The sequence below is a fragment of the Solanum stenotomum genome, chromosome 5 (assembly GCF_019186545.1).
Source record: "Solanum stenotomum isolate F172 chromosome 5, ASM1918654v1, whole genome shotgun sequence".
Lineage (NCBI taxonomy): Eukaryota > Viridiplantae > Streptophyta > Magnoliopsida > Solanales > Solanaceae > Solanum > Solanum stenotomum.
The window spans coordinates 4,021,572-4,040,418 of NC_064286.1; the positions used below are offsets into that span (position 1 = coordinate 4,021,572).

General features: G+C 33.2%; 1 protein-coding gene across 1 annotated transcript in view; it reads right to left on the minus strand.

Annotated features, from left to right (window-relative positions):
* LOC125866233 (cytochrome P450 CYP72A219-like) overlaps positions 1-18,847 on the minus strand; it is a 221,818-nt gene that overhangs the window by 26,392 nt on the left and 176,579 nt on the right. The gene's annotated exons all lie outside the window — the stretch shown is intronic.

Here is an 18,847-nt window from a genome sequence, read left to right on the forward strand (position 1 = left end):
CCAAGGAACTACTTGTTGCTTGGGTGCTCATTGTTTAACTATATATATATATATTTCGATACGAGATTAATGAGTGCTTGAGCACCTGGAACCTTCAACGTGGGTTCACCCCTGCCAATATGAATAGCGGATATCGAATGAAAAACAAAAAGAAATATTTTATCTGTGTCGAATGTTTATATTAGATTATGTAAGTTTATTTTAAGTGACTTAATGAGATGATAATACATACTCCCTCCATTCCATATTAACTTAAGCTTTGAGGTGTTTTACAACCTTTAAGAAAAGTAGGTTAGGACATAAATTGAACATAATTTTCTATTTTTACCCTTATTAATTATTGTCAAAAATAACTAAATATTAATTATAATAACTAATTCCAATACTCCTTCCGTCCACAATTGTTTGTCAGGGTAAGGTCATGCACATCCCTCAAGGAAAATTTAATGCAAGGTGTAATTTGACTAATACAATCCTACAATACCAAGAATATCAAAAGTCCGCATAACTTTTCAATTGAACTACACTATCATTAAGGGCAGAATTGGAAAAAAGTGACTAATTATTTTTTGATTGTTTAAATTGACAATTAATCTTGGACATCTATTTTTAGTATACCTGCCAAACAATTATTTATTATTCTATTTACCTATTTATAAACTATTACTTTCTTTGTATTAAAATACATTTCAATGCTAAATTAACCTAATTTTCGTTCTCAATTGATAACAGTCGCATGTAATAAGACAACTAAACATCGAAGCGTGTTTTAACCCAAAGAAACATAAATATAACAATAAATAAATATAAACTCAAAAAATAAATGAATTTTAGGTATATTTTTTAAAAATCTTAATTCATAAATAAATAAATGAAACCACACCTATATCTAATAGTACGGCTTTAATATTATTTTTATGATTTTACCCTTAGGAAACATCAGAATTTCATGAGTAGGTGAAATAGTTACCTTATTATACAATATTATTTTCCCAATTTTAATCATGTATAAATAATGTAATTTTTCGTCGATAAATTTTCTTGGCTAGCTCTATCTAGCTCCACCTGGCAGTTACCATAGTCAGTTGGCATCACTGCTGGTGATCCATTAACAACCATCACCACTGCCATAACAATCATCAACCATTACTATATATACTTGGTCAACCACCTTCATCGTTCATTTTCACCATTAGCTATATCACTATTATCCACCACAATTATTAATAGCGACTATCATTTATCACTACTCCATCACTATAGTATAAACTCAGGGGCGGACATATGTGGGTGTCAGGGGTTCACCCGAACTCCCTTGATAAAAAAATATAATGTATATATAAGGTAGATTTTTAATACTTTTTGTATATATACTAACTTTGAACCACCTTAATCAAAGAAGAGAGATAACCTAGTGGAACTGACCTGTGCAATTTGGGTCGCGAATGTTATTCCTAGTTTGCATGTTCAATTCCTATTGAATGCGTAAGCTGCCTACTTTTTTTACATTTAATTATGTGAGGCTTACACTTTAAGCGGTCGACTGTATGTGTTTAACACGTCTAATGCCCAAGGGCTAGCTCTTCTAACATATCTTATATAATAGTTTTTTCATCTATAGAAATAAGAAGATTGAAAGTAATTCAACAAGTCATTAATAGTTTTTTCATGTTTTTGTTGTATATCTCAAAATTATTATATTTAAGTAACATCTCGCAATTTGAATTAACTAGGAAGAAGCTAAGAAGTTGAAATAGTCATTTTTGGAAACTGGAAATTTTGTCAAGTTAGAAAAAAGTGAGTTTTTGGTCAACTTCAAACGGACATAACTCCTAGCTCAGGAGAATTTAGGTGTACTTCCAGATATGGTTGGAAAGCTCTTGGAATGATCTTTCCAACGCTGCTGAGTTTGCGCGATTCCGAGTTTGTATGAGTAAGTTATGCCCTTTGGAAGTTGGGCTGTTGGAGTTAGGAAAGTCTAATCCAGATTTTTGAAGGGCGATTTAGTCTTTTCCTTACCTAATTATTCTAATTCATTTTTAGGAGATTTATTGGGGTAAAACCAGTTTTTGGTCAGTTTAGAAAAATTAGAATTTCACGCTAGGGGTTGGAGAAAAGAGAAAAGAGGAGAAAGGAAAAGAGAAATCAAGAACCGCCAAGATTGTCGAAGTTTAACTTGTGGAATTCGTCAAGGGTGATCCCTACAAGGTATGTGATATCACATAGCGTTAGGTTACTTCGCCCACGCTCCAATCATGATTCAATTCAGCGAAATATGTTTGATTTGAAAGTAAATTCCTTGAGTTCTTGATGATATTTGTTTGAATTCTTGTGGGTTGAGTTGTTGGAGTTTTCTTTAAATTGATTCATGTTTTAGTTGAGTTTTTCGAGTAGAATCTGATGTATAATGGAGGTATAAGTGATTCTAAGTGTTTGGGGGAAAGAACCATTGAGGTTTAAAGTTGAAAAACAAAGAAGAAAAATCGTCAAAAATCTAGGGAAGGGGTGGGGCGTCGCGCCAACCAGCGCGCCCCAGCTGGTCCTCTGAAGTTTAAGGGCTGGCGCCCCGCGCCTCTCAGAGCGTCAGGGACGCCAGTTCTCCCCATTCTTCCCCCACCTTTTCGTACTAGTTCCTCAGTGATGTGCCTATGTTTCCTAGTTGATTCTAACATTCTAAGGTACATCTAAACATCATGAAATCATCCATAAACATGAGATCATGAACCTTGAATCCATAATCCAATTCGAGGAAAGTTAAGATCAAAGTCATAGAAGCTTAGAGTCAAAGTCTAGAAGTTAAGAAACAAGTCAAAGCAAAGTTTGTTAAAATTTTCAAGAGTCTTTAACAAACGTTTTACCTTCGTTTTAAGGCTCAAGTTTTAAGTTAAGCAAAGAGTAAACTTGAAGTTCATTTCTTCAAAAGTATATGGGGACTAAGTATTCCCAAAGAGATTTAAAATGTTTTCACGTTTAAATAAGAACGAAAACTGAGATTTCCAAAAAGCCTTCGGGCTAGTTTTCAGAAAAAGAAATCGCTTTCTAAATGAAGCAAGAGGGGAAACTTTGATTTCCAAGATAGCCTTTGAGCTAAGTTTTTGAGCACTAATCTCAAATCACAGAAGAAATATGTTTTTAAAACATAAGAGCTAGTATATTTTGGGAGTAGTATTGAGCACCGAATTGGGGACGAGCATGAGTTTAGATAACTCACGTCACCATAGAACCATGTAGCCACCATGGGTAGAAAATGGTCATACTTTTTAGATGAATCCTTTTCGCAATAGACTAGTGGATCCATTAGGCAGTTCAGGTTCTATACCTTTGGCCGGGTATAGGATGCGCTGACAGTGTAAGGTAGATTGATGTATTATCATTATAGCTCTTATGTGATGGTTGTCGGTTAGAGAAACTCCTACATAAATTATTGTTTTTTTATATACATCAGTTTATTATATTTTTACATACATCTCAGAATCATTTGTATCTTTGCATACACACATAGTTAATATAATGTTTTTAAACAACTTTTCTTTATATTGCACTTGTTTTAAATTGCTTTATATTGAAATAAGTTCAGTCAGATTGAGTTGAGTTGAGCCAGGTAAGTTCTTCAGTTTTTTTCAGATTCTTTCTAGCCTTTGTTGTTTTAGCATTCCAACTCGCATACTCGTACACTCAATGTACTGATGCTAGTTGGCCTGCATCGTCTTATGATGCAGACATAGGTAATTAGGATCGGTATTCCGACGCATCGTTGATTCAATGAGCAGTTCAGAGTCTATTGGTGAGCCTCCTTGCTTTCCGGAGGATCTATTTCATTGCTTTCTAGTTTAGTTTATTAGGATGTTGTGGGGTCTGTCCCAACATCAATCTCAGTTGTTATTAGAGGCTTCATAGACAGTCAGATGTTAGTCCTTTGAGTCTTTTCATTATCAACTCTTATTGTCAAGACTTGGGTTGCCACTTTTGGCCAAGTTGAATGTTTAATCTTTAACATTCTCAGTTATCTTATTATTTAGTTCAGTTAAGTTTCATTCATCATTATAGATATGAATATTGTCTTCCGTTGAGTTAAGTAAGCCAGGCCAAGGGTTCGCTTGGGGGCCAACAATGGTCTTCGAGTGCCGGCCACGTCCAGGGTGTAGGCTCGGGGAGTGACATTATTATTTTGCTATTTGAAAATAATTTTTTTTTGTTTATGATGGAGTGGTGTTTCTTTTATATAATAATAATAAAGTTTGTTGATTATTTTATTTCAGGGAGATAAGTTGTATATTATGATAAATAATATATTTTAAGATTGTGGCCCTTTGGTTATTTGAAAGTTAATTAAGATGTTAGAGTTGATTTGCATTTCATAATAATTTTTATATCATTACATTATTTATAGTTGTANTAATAATAAAGTTTGTTGATTATTTTATTTTAGGGAGATAAGTTGTATATTATGATAAATAATATATTTTAAGAGATTGTGGCCCTTTGGTTATTTGAAAGTTAATTAAGATGTTAGAGTTGATTTGCATTTCATAATAATTTTTATATCATTACATTATTTATAGTTGTAAATCATATTAGAAGTTTTACTTTCTCTAAATTTCTTTAATCATGTTTTAATTGTTTTAAACTAGCTATTATTGTATTGTTATGGTTTTTGTTATTGTATTATTTTACTACACTACAAATTGAAATTTTGAAGAATCAAAACAAATAAATTTGGACAAAAGAAAAAAAAAGCAACAAAAAAAGTAAAATAAAACACTAGGCACTAATTTCTTTTGATTTTTTATTCACGGTTAGACATTTATTTTAGAATTTGATTAATTTAAGTTTGTGCCAAAAAAATTATATTATGTGGATATCTTTATATTCCCAAGTTTATTGGGAAAATTAGCAAACTAGTCAAAAAATCTAACTTAATTAGTAAAAACCTCTATACTTTATAAATATTAGTAAAAATGTCAAAATATCATTATTTTAGAAAAGATTGTGTATCCTAATTTACTTCCTATTTTATTTCACCTTAATTACACATTTTTCAATTAATTCTCTCATATGTTTAAAAAAAGTGAATATTTTCTCTCTCTCATATTTTCATCTTCCAATTCTTCTCTATTTCAAAACCCGTCTCTCTCTGTTCCTTCTTGTTTGTTTGTTTTTTTCTTTCAGAAATTGGAAAATATATTTTATAAAGATATTCACACAATCCCTTTGATTAAGATATGCATATAAGATTTGTTTTATGATTTTTTTTTAAAATCGTTCAAAATTGTTCTCTGTAGTTGAAATCACGTTTAGGGTTTGATAAACTTCAAATCACTCTCCAGTGGCAAAATTTAAGAGAATTACTAGAGGTATCCAACTTAACCAACAATTTTCTAGAGATTTTCCATCATTTAATCTGCGTATTACTCAAGAAATAGCGGATAATGTAGGATCCGCTGCTAAAATGATGGAAGAGAGACGATCAAAATATTGTTGTGGATATTTTGTTAGTTTTGATAAAATACCACATATTTGGAATCACCCTTTTCTAGGTATGTACATTGGTGTGTATTCACTAGATTAAGGATATTTTTATACTTTAGATAGTGATGCTATTTCATTGTATTAATGAATTCTTATTGGATGATTTTGTATTCATCATGGTATATTTGTTGTATTTGTATTGTGTGATTTTATAAGTTACTGTACTTATAGGTTTTTGTATTCACTATGCTCTGTATATCATTTTCTAGTTATGAACATTGTAAGAGTGTTGTTTGTATCCAATTAAGTAAAGATACATATTAACTTATACATTTGTAGTCCTTTAAAACAAATAGTGTTGATATTTCATATTGTATTCACTCCTTATTATTTGATTGTTTTGTATTCATTATGGCATATTTGTTGTAATTGTGTTATGAGCTTTACAAGTTACTGTATTTACATGTGTTTGTATTCATTATGCAATGTGTATCATTTTCTAGTTATGGACATTGCAAGAGTGTTGTTTGTATCCAGTCAAGTTAAGATACATATTAACTTTATACATTTGTATTCATTTTAAATCAATATAGCATATTTGGTGTATTCATTATATCATAATAATTATTGTATCTGTCTGGTGTGGATTATAAGTTACATTATGGTATAAATTTGTATTTATATGATGTGGTTTCTAAGATACAATGTAGTTCAATAAACAGAAAACAAATAACAAATAACAAATAAATAAACGAAAATACAGTACAATTGTCGTAAAAAATTGTACCTGCTCCAATTTGTTTTTCGTAGGATACGATTTGATTCGAAAAATTAAAAACAAACAGCCAGTGAAAAAAACATGTCTTCAAACAATCCATTATTATTTTTGTATTCAACAAGAAAAAAAAAATCAACGAATCCACCAAAACTAATTATTCATACGTTGTTCATAATGCATACAATTTACAATGAAAATAGATACAATTTACAATTATGTATAAAAATTTATTTCAAAATTATAATCAATTAGAAACAGATTAAGGATGAAGCAATTAACTAATACATGGTCCAATTTGTATTTCCACCAATTTTATCGAACTTCCAGCAGAAAAATCCATCTCCAAAGCTGCTTGTCAACAATTTTTTTGTCTTATTTCGTTCAAATCTATCTTACCAAACAAAAAAAAATAGATTTTAATCAAAATAAATTGATCAGAGATTGAGTATTTTCAATTGAATCTTGAATATTGATGATGAGAAAATTGATCAACAATGGGATCGCCGATAAAGTATTCAGTTTTGATTTTTGTAACTGATGAAACTTTTAAGGGATTGTTCCTTTTTAAAATTATTTTTCCCCCTAAATTTCTCCTTTCTGCTATTTAACAATTGTATTCTTTCAATTAAAACAAATAATAAANAAAGTAAAATAAAACACTAGGCACTAATTTCTTTTGATTTTTTATTCATGGTTAGACATTTATTTTAGAATTTGATTAATTTAAGTTTGCGCCAAAAAAATTATATTATGTGGATATCTTTATATTCCTAAGTTTATTTATTGCTTTTAGAAGTGGGCTGTTAGATCATGCAAAGTAACTGACCAAATCATATTACCATTAAAGTTAATTATTCATTTTATATGAATTTTAGTTGGGCATATGTGAAAACTTACATGTTTAATCACTTCGAAATTAACTTCAAACACAATGAGTATTTGATGTTAGGCTTAGCAGTCTCAAACTTCGTAACTTCTATTAAAGTTTGGCTTGAAAATCTCAAACGAATTCGTACATTTTTATTTGAATTTTAACTTGATAATCTGAAATTTTAAACACTTTTATCTTCATTACATGCATAACATAAACTCTTAGGACCACAATTGTGATTTAATTAGTTGATAGTATTATTTTCGAGTGACTTAATCGATTTTTGCACGCATACTTAATTCAGGAGATTATATGTATATAAAGTCCAGATATATATGATTGAAGTTAATTATTAGTTATTTTTAAATGAACTTTGATCATATGGATATAATTTTAAACCAAAAATGACTGAAGTCCAACCATAACGAGGTTTTACTGTACAAGAAAAGAAAGAATCAAATGCATTTGATGATTAAGATGTGAATTATTAAGATACAAGCCTTGAAAAAACACACTTAATAAATTACACCTTAATAATTAAGATTTGAACTTTTATTAAATGCAATCAAATGAGGCTTAAGACTACAAAGACTTAAAGTGTGCAACTAATAATTCAGGCCAAGTTTAGAGGAGGGCAAATGCATAAATAGCCAAATTTTGAGATCATCATTTAAGTCATAACCGCAGTGTGTGGAAATTTACATGTTTAGTCACTTTGAAATCAACTTCAAACACAACGAGTGTCTGTTATTAGGCTTAGCAGTCCCAAACTTCATAATTTTCTTTTAAAAAAATTTGCCTTGTCAATCTCAAACTTCAACATTATTATATGAACTTTGACTTGCCAATCCTAAACTATAGACATTTTTATCTTCGTTTCATCTATCAAACCTCAATTTAAAATACAAATAACCAAAACATATATTCAAGTTTTTGTTAATCAATACAGAGTAAATTTTTAAAGGACGAGACTACTAAAAAAATTGAAATTAACTACAAATTTTGTCGCTAATCTGACACTATTTCGCTCGTAGCTAACAGAAATCTATCGCTAATTCATTGTTAAATAAAATTAATGATGAGTTTTACTATTTAGTTTGGAATTTATTTGTTGTTAGATCCAAAACAATTTAGTAGTGGAGGAGAAACGGAGGACCAAGTTTGTCTTAATTATTCGTGCAGACTTTAAACAATGGCTACTATTTAAATGACAACGTCTAAATAGAAAAAATCATAAAATTTTACATTTAGAGATTTTATTTAGGTATTCCATCTCCATAAAGGCATAAACTATAATTGAGAAAATAATATTATATAATGTAGGAGTAAGGAGATAATTGTACATTTGTATGTACTATAAAAATAAATGGAGGGAATAATATTATATGATGTAGGAGGGAGTTGTATTAAATAAATTTGATGAAAATGCACACAAAATTAAGTGAGAATTTATTCGTATTTAATATTTATGTCAGAACAATAAAAGGGTAAAATAAGGTTATAACCCTCTTTAACATGTAATCATAATTACTTAAATATGTATTATCATCTCATTAAGTCACTTATAATAAACTTACATAATCTAATATAAACATTCGACACAAATAAAATATTTCTTTTTGTTTTTCATTCGATATCCGCTATTCATATTGGCAGGGGTGAACCCACATTGAAGGTTCCAGGTGCTCGAACTCTCATTAATCTCGTATCGAATTATATATATATATATATATAGTTAAACAATGAGCACCCAAGCAACAAGTAGTTCCTTAGTACCGTAGTGGTTGTTTATGGGGTGCTCAAAGTTGTATATTGCATCTGTTGTGGCCAAGTTCGATATTCCCACTATGGTATTTTTAATTTTTAAAGGCCAACTCTTCTTCGAGCATCCATAACCTTAAACTCCTGGATCCGTCACTGCATGTTGAAGTTCGATTATTTTAGATTCGTACTGCGTAAGGTCCCATTAAAAAAAAAATGCTTCATACCAAATAATTTTTCATATCTAAAATTCGAATTTTCAAAAATTTTGGTGTGCTAGATAAGACATCTTTATTATTTATGAAAAAGAACAAAAGATGTATGGTCTAGTTTACCTTTTGGTGCTTTTTTTTTTTTCTTTTTTTCCAAGTTGGAGGTGGCTTTAATTTTGGTGATAGAAATGGGCACCATAAACTAAATGGTCTAAATTTGAAAGCTCATGTTTTTGTGTTTTCATGGTCAGCCATTATCACCTACAAAATTATATACATCAATTATTAATATTATTTTTTTTGAATATTCATTATCCAGCATTTTCCTTGTACATATTGTTGGATCACTTNTTTAAAATATTCTTTCAATTTTACCCTTTAAGTTAGTACTCCCTCCGTCCACAATAATTAATATATAGTCTCTGCTTAAAACTGGATAATTAAGAATAATTTGTTTTCTCGATATCCTAATATTTATAAATTATATTTACTTAATTAAAGTTCATAAGGTATAAATTTAAAGTAATCAAAACTATTACTTTATTAAATATTATCCATTAAATAAGTTAGAAAATTTTATTTAAATGATGTTAAGATTTTGAATTTAATATTGATGGTGATACACATGGCTAGTGATGATTGGTTGTGGGTGATATATAATGCATTGTTAACTATTGGTAATGGTAATTGTATAGTGGCGATTGGTGCTGAGAGGTAAGAGGTGATTGATGGTGGTGACTTTAATGATAATTTTATAGTGTTGTCTGATTACAATAGTTGGTATAGCGCCCATTAATAACATATATATAATATTGATTAAGAAAAATGTCACTTAAAATTTATCTTGAAGTAAATAGTGTGTTGCTGATTTTATAATCCTATACACGATTTGGATATATGAATCTTGGTTTGATTTTTCTCTAATTATCCTTTTGTTTTTATTTTCATTTTGCAAAATGAAAAACATGTGTATAATTTTTTAAAGATGATCATTGAAATTTGAAATATTATTGGCTACCTAACATGTCCTAATAATATTGTCGTCTCATGAGTAAATTATTATAATTTTGTAAATTACCTAATGACAGGACTCCACAACCATATAGTAATTAATATTCCACGTAGCCATGCATGTCAACTGAGATTTGATCTAAATAAATAAATCCAACCATATTGTATGGATGCATATTTTATTATAGATACATAAATAAACCCCCCTTCAACAAATAAGGTATATATAGTAAATGTGAAATTTTATTTATTTTTCATATAATTANTGCATGAAAATTATATTCCATTGAATGTGAATTAAAGGAACTGAAACTGTACGATTGATCATTATATACACACATTTTAGACTAGTAACAAATTAACAAACTTTCTAACTAATTCTGACTAACTAACTTTTAACTAACTGCATTGACTAAAATGTGTTATAAATGACCTATATTCTCAACACCCCCTCTCAAGTTGGAAGTAAGTGTATTTACAGATAACTTGTTCAATAATGTAGCATGTTTTACTCCAGTAAGAGCCTTTGTGAGGATATCTGCCAGTTGTGAATCAGTGGAAATGTGGTGGAGAGTGATCAAGCCTTGCTGAAGTTTATCTCTAACAAAATGGCAGTCTATTTCTATGTGTTTTGTCCTTTCATGGAATATTGGGTTCTTGGCAATGTGTACTGTAGCTTGACTATCACAGAAAACTTGTATAGGTAAGAGGCATTGTACAGACAACTCATTCATCAATCTTTCAAACCAAACTAGCTCCCCTACTACCTGTCTTATAGCTCCATATTCTGCTTCAGCAGAGGACAAAGATATTGTAGCCTGCTTCTTGGACTTCCAGCTGATAGGACTATCACCCATGAGGACTAGATACCCACTGACTGACTTTCTTGAATCAAAACAAACACCCCAATCTGAGTCGCAATATGCCCTGACAGTAAGATCAGGTTTATTTAAAATGAATATTCCCATTGTAGGATCTTGTCTCAGATATCTGAGGACATGATAAGCTGCCTTTAAGTGTGGTTCCCTAGGTGTTTGCATAAACTAACTTAGGTGTTGCACACTGTATGCTATATCCATCCTAATATGTGTTAGAAAGTTAAGTTTGCTTACTAACTTTCTGTAATAAGTAGGATCAGATAGTAGCTGCCCATCAGAGGCCTTCAATTTTTCAGTGTAGTCAAGTGGTGAAGCAACAATTTTGCAGTTCAGAGAATCAAATTCCTTCAAAAGATCAGTGGTGAATTTTCTTTGTGAGATGAGAACCCCATTATGTCTGTACAATATTTCCAAGCCCAGGAAGTAATGAAGTCTACCTAAATCCTTTATTTTAAACTGATCATTCAGGGAAGACTTTAGAGAGTTACTCTCCGCCAGATCAGTCCCAATTAGAATCACATCATCAAACATAGACAGCAACAAAAACCAAAGAACTGCCTTTCTTTCTATGAAACAGTGAGTAATCACTATGTGAATGTATGTACCCCCTAGAACAAAGACTGCTGGCCAACTTATCATACCACTGCCTACTAGCCTGTTTTAAACCATATAAGGATCTTTTTCAATTTGCACACCATGTTTGGGCAATCCATTGCAAGACTTGGTGGTAATGTCATGTAGACTTCCTCATTCAAATCACCATGGAGGAAGGCATTGTTGACATCTAGCTGATACAGACCCCATCCCTTTTTAACAGCCAGTGAAATCAAACTCCTAACAGTAGTCATCTTTACTACAGGAGAAAAGGTTTCATTGTAATCTACACCAGCCTGTTGAGTGTACCCCTTAACTACCAGTCTTGCCTTATTTCTACACTACCGTCAGCCTTGTGCTTGATTTTATATACCTACTTACAACCAATGGCCTTCTTATCCTTAGGCAGATGTACTAATTCCCAAGTATTATTGCATAAAGAGCTTCAAATTCCTGTTTCATAGCCATTTGCAAGGCAGGATACAAAATTGCTTCTTCATATGAGGAAGGTTCACAATCATGAGAGATGTTTTCAACTAACTGCTGGCTATCAGAACACAAGGTGGTAAAACAAATACTGTCATGGTTAGTCAGGAAGGATGTAAGAGAATGGTGAGAATCAGGTTGTGTTGATAAATGTAATTTAGGTAAAGTGTATTTGTATTCTTTGAGGAAGTGGGGGGTATGGAGTGATCTGGTTGTTCTGCGAAGAGCAGGTGGAGCATCACAGGGTGGAACTGGTGTATTAGGAATGGTAGTGCCTGGTGTATGTTCATTTATATTGATAGATATTTGGATATCAAGGACTGCATTAGGGAGTTCATGTGATGTTGTATCTACTGTTGTTACTTCATTTGTAGTGACTGCATGTGGTATGTTAATGTTTAAGAAGTCATCATTAGAGAAAATGCTAGTTGTACCAGGGATGCAAGATAAAGTTTTAGGATGATGAACAATGCACTTTAAAACAGAAGCAAAAGTAGAATTATCAGGTGTCACGACCCGGGAGCACCCCCAAGTCGTAACAAGGCGTACTCGACCCCGAAGGGGTCTTATACAAGCCACATAGTCATTCATTGCATTTAATAATGAAAATAGTGCGGAATAAAAAAAAAACTTATTTACATCCACACATTTAAACTTCTTAAAACAACTTTAAAAACACACAGCGGAAGTCTAAGTCTCACATGGCCATCTTAGACACAGTCGCAAAACATAAGTAGGGACACGGCCCTTTACAATCAAAAGAAGTCTATTACATGAACAAAAGAACTTAAAAGTCTTGTCCTCGAATCCATGAGGACATACCAAGTCTTGGAGGAAAGCAATCCAACACTTCAAACTAGCTAGGAGGGATCACTTGCCGGAACCTACACTTATAGTAAAAATATGAAGAATATGGGTTAGTACACAAAATGTACTAAGTATGATGACCATGCAAAACATGCTTAAAAAGGGACATTTTAGTTAGAAACCATGCATTATGCCACCTTTTTGAAATATCATGAACAATAGCATAAAAGACATACAAGACAAGCATAACATCAAGTAAGTCATAATATCACCTTTAAACAATATCAACATGAAAACCTTTACCTTGGACCTTCACCTCAAGAAACCCTTATGCTATACCTCGTGCAATGTATGGATGACGTCCCATACCACCATCCATACTAAGGCACCACATTTAGGTCACTTAAAGTAACTTATCATTCCTTTCTTTCACCTTTGCACAATATTCATACATAAGAGGTATATCATTAATTAAGACATGACAAGGGAAAATAACTCGTAATATAACCCAAGTATAACATGCATAACATATTAAGCATTTAAGAGCCAACATTCTTTAATAACCTCATTTAGGGTACATTCATGTCACAGTCATTAGGATTTAGAGAAACTCACTATGACCCTCTCCAAGCCTACTCGTGCAATGTATAGGTAGCATCCCATACTACTACCTACACTTTGTAGAACCTGTCAAGAAACCATAATGAAATCTCACATGATGGGAAGTAAGCGTTTAACCGACATAGACCATGAGAGCTTGTCATGGAATCCGGTGTCATGAGTCCCCACACCGAAAAGAGGTGGTCTACTTGCCTAAGGAAGACCGGTATATATAGCTTAATGGATCCACTAGCTTCCTATGCGGGCACATAGTTTATGGGATAAGGTAGACGATCATTGAAACTCATGCCTAACTGTCGGGGGAGTTTCCATCTAACCAAATCCGCTCGGTGCTTAGCCTACATTCCCATAGAATAGTTCATTACTTTGACATCATCACACATGAAAGGGTGCCATAAGCCTACCGATTCAAGGTACATTATTTAACACATGAAAGGGTGCCATAAGCCTACCGATTCAAGGTACATTTAGGAAAGCTCATTAACTCCTCTTGAAAGGGTGCCATGGGCCTACCGATTCAAGTCTCATCATTAACCTTTATGGAAAGGTGCCATAGGCCTACCGAATCCAAGGTTCATTACTTATCATTAATGGAAGGGTGCCATTAGCCTACCGATCCAAGGTTCATTATAAGCATGTGTGGAAGGGTGCCATAAGCCTACCGATCCAAGGATTCAACAATCAACAATATAATCATTTATACAAGAAAATGATGCATAAGCCCTACCAATTCAAGGTATACTTTATATTGAAGAATCCTTCATATTATATCATCAACATTCATGAGTGTCATCAACACATCTCTGGATTTCCATACATCTCATAACTCAAACTTTAAAGCATCGATTCATCAATTCTCCATAGTTGGACATTTTGTCAAACACCTTGAAGGCATGTAATGGAATCAAAGAGCATGGAAAATAGGGTAGTAATTATGCAACCAAACCAGTGAACAACCTACAACAACACCTTTACATTCATAACATGATCACATTATCTTCATTGAATTCTCATTCGTATAATGTCATGATAACACTCCAATTTCTCATACTATGCCTTTAAGGCCATAAGCCTCACATACCAATACACCAACAATACACCATAAAATAAGCATGGGTAATGACATACTTCAACAATCTAAAGACCTTTAAACAAGTTTGATTCATATACATTCATTATCTAGCAACCCACTTCATAAAGGCATAAACTAGGAATAGAGAGAAATCATGGGTTCATGGAGTATTTTCATCTTAAATCGTCAATACAACAACAATATAACCATAAAGTGCCATTAGAAACCTTTTAAAACCATTTGGTGGAAGAACCCATGAGATTGAGTGAAAACCTAGATTTTTCATACTTTGAAATAACTTTGGATTTGGCTCCTTGAATGGAAAATTAGACAAGGATCAAGACCACCATACCTTTGCTATGATCTCCCACGAAATTTGATGAAGAAAGCCTTGAATCCAAAGCCCTAGCTCCCACTTCTTCTTCTTCTTAAATGGAGGATTGTAGAGAGGGAAATGTTTTTAGGGATGGGAATGAACTAATGGTATATAGGAAATAATATAAGTCCTTTGAAAAAAATGGTCCAACACTTAGAAAAAATTTCAGGCGGGTGAACAGTAAATGAACAGTAAAATCAGCTACTGGAATTTGCCTTTTTCTGCCGGACAGATTTTACGAAAATGGGCATAACTTCTTCGTCCGAACTCCGAATGAGGTGAAACGAAGTGAGTTAGGTAGCTAACTCAAAGGGCTTTCCATGGATATATTATTGGCCACCCAAATAATTTGTGTGCTAGGAGATATGACCCTCCAAAGTAGACCCTCGAAAAAGGCTTCACTTGGAAATTTCGGATTTTGATACGGTTGCTCTAAAATTTGGGTTAGACCCATTTCCCACTCAATTTGACCCCCTAAACAAGAATATGAAGTCGGATTTTCGAAAAACGAAACGGATCTTTTTATATACAGCTAAACAAGTTTCCGGTAACTTCCGAAGCACATTTTTAAGAACTTTTTGGGTCAAATTCAAATATAATCATTTCATTAAGTTCTCGACTCCAAACTCACATGTGAGGCTCTAGTTTCACTCTATCATTTTTTTGAATCGTTACATCAGGGGCAATTACAAAAGGGTAGATAGACTCATGAAAAGAAACATCTCTGCACACATGAACTCTTTTTGTAGCTAAATCCAAAACCTTGTAACATTTTGTGTTGAAGGGGTATCCAACAAAAATGTGTGGTGTTGCCCTTGGTTCAAACTTATCTCTATGGGTTTTTAGGGTAGTGGGAAAACATAAACATCCAAAACTCCTAAGGTGAGAATATGTAGGCGCTGTTTGATATAACATTTCATAAGGGGATTTGTTTTGTAGGATCTTGGAAGGTAATCTGTTAATAAGATATGTGGCTGTTAAGACACACTCTCCCCAATATCTCATGGGCAATTTAGACTGAAATAGGAGTGCCCTTGCAATTTCAAGGAGATACTTGTGTTTCCTTTCAACTACACCATTTTGTTGAGGTGTATAGGGACAAGATTTTTGATGGATTATACCATTTTTCTTGGAAAAAATGTGTGGCTTCATTTGAGGTGAATTCCAGACCATTATCAGACCTGATAGTCTTCAGCTTAGTCTGAAATTAGTTCTCAACAAGGGAAACAAAAGCCTTAAGTGTTTGCAAAGCATTGCTCTTACATCTAAGCAATTGTGTCCAGGTTGATCTAGTATGATCATCTACTAAGGTTAGAAAGTAGTGAAAACCATCATGAGTGGGAATGTGGTAGGGTCCCCATAGGTCAATGTGAAGCAACTCAAAAGGCCTGGTGGTGGTGGTTGTGCTTTCTGGGAATGACATTCTTGTCTGCCTAGCCATAGGGCATATGGTATAAGTGAAAGGTTGTTTGGTAGAGAAATGACAAGGAATAGTAGAGATGCCCTTCATTTTTTCAAAAGGTACATAGGCTAGTCTAGCATGCCACAAGAGATCATTAGTATAAGTGCTATCAGAATTAACTGCAAAAGAAGAACACTTGGTAGTGGAGTGGGAAGCAGAATTAAAATCAGAATAACCCTCTTTATTCATATGAGAAAAACCTTTTACAGTAGAGTAATGAATGTTTTGAACTAGACTGTTAGCATATTTAGCTAAGGAAGTAAAATGATTTGCAGTGACAGGAGGGCCATCAGAAGAAGAACCACAGTTGTGGCATTGTGTACACAAGAAATAGAGGCCATTCTTTGCTATACCAAGTTCCAGAGAGCTCTTCAGATAAGGGCCCTGCAACAAACAAGAAACACTATTAAAACTGATTACATTTTTAAGTTGTAATGCTAGACAATGAACTAATATGAGATTGAATTTGAAAGTAGGCACAAATAAAATTTTCTGCAATGTTAAAACTTGATTTAAACATACATCACCAATTTCAGTCACTTTAACTTTGTAACCATTAGGTAGGGAGATGAGAAAAGGATATGGTAGTGGTCTAATATTTGTGAGAATGGCTTTGTTATATGTCATATGATGTGATGCTCCGGAGTTTATGATCCAAGAACCAACAGTTAATTTAGCATATCTACAAGAAAGGTCACCAATCTCAGTAATGGAAGAATAGCAAGCAATTATACCTGCCAGGTTCACAGCTCCACTGAACACATTTTTCGAGTTGGAAGTTCCATGTCCAGCTTGTAGAGATCCCAAGAGGTTCAATAGTTGTTCATACTGATCTTTGGACAGGTTTAATGGCACCTGCTTCCTTAACTCAGAATCTTCATCACAGTGGTTTCCATCATTCTCACTACTACACATATTTGCCACTGCAGAGTTGGAACCCTTTCCTTTAGAGAATTTAGAGTTGGGTGGGTACCCATAAAGCTTGTAACATCTTTCGCTGGTGTGTCCTAATCTCCTGCAGAAATCACAAAACAAAGTAGACCTGCTAGTACTAGAGTTCCCTCTAGACATGTTGGTGTTATTCAAATTTCCAGAGTTCCCTGTAAGTCCCTTAGAAGAACTATAGTTGGTTCTGAGACCTTTCATTCCTGCAATGTTGTGAGATAAAGCAAAAGCATTTAGGGAAGTGGAATCCAAAGCAGTGTGGTTGTGAGGCTTTACTTCTCTCTGTTTTTCTTCTTGGGATAATATGGCAAAAGCTTGAGCCATGCTAGGTCAGGTAGTCATCATGAGAATGTTGCCTCTGATGGTAGTATACATCTCATTTAACCCCATTAGGAAATGTATGAGTCTTCTATCCTGCTCAGCCTTGACCAATCTTGCTTTACCCCCACAAGTGCACACACAACTGCACTGAGAACTCACATCAATTGTGGTCATTTCTTCCCAGAGCTTTTTCATCTTCGTATAATACCGAGTGACATCCAAAGTTCCTTAAACAAGATCATTGATTTCTTTCTGTAGCTGATACAACTTACAGCCATTTGTCTGGTCATATCTTTCCTCCAATTCAGCCCATAATTCTTGTGCATTGTTAATATACTGCAGACTATCTCTTAGATCAGGTGACAGGGAATTCAAAATCCAAGAGGTTACCATGTCACCACACCTCTCCCACTGTTGGAAACTAGGATCATCTAGATTGGGCCTTACTATTTTTCCATTGATAAAGCCTGTTTTACTCTTAACAGATAAAGCTCTAAGAACAGCTCTTCTCCAAGATCTATAACCAGTGCCATCGAAAACTCCAGGCAATAGGGACGAACTTGCATTCTCAGAAGGATGCAAATAGAAGGGACTGACAACAATATCCATCCTAGCAGTGGATGTAGAACCAGTCGAAATTGGATCAATTTGATTTTCATCCATGGTGAAATCGCGATAGGGTTCAAAACAGGAATAAGGAACAAATACAATTTGAGCAACAACAGGACTGAAAAAAAATGAAAACGAGAACAGGAAAAAGGGAACAATGTCAGTTTGATCACTAACAGCTGGAAACTCAAAGTTCAGAAGATGAGCTCGGCAGTAGAATTCACAATACAACTTCTTCGGAAAAAAAACAAAACTCACAGATGTGGATGCGGAAAAAGGAGCAGGATCTATGTCCAAAGCTCTGATACCATGAGAAAATCAGCACAAGTTGCTGCTAATCAATTGAGTTCCTCCATTGATGAAGCTTGATCTCACAAGAGAGAAGAAGAAGAATCTAGAAGAGTTGCATGAAAATTATATTCCATTGAATGTGAATTAAAGGAACTGAAACTGTACAATTGATCATTATATACACACATTTTAGACTAGTAACAAACTAACAAACTTTCTAACTAATTCTGACTAACTAACTTTTAACTAACTGCATTAACTAAAATGTGTTATAAATGACCTA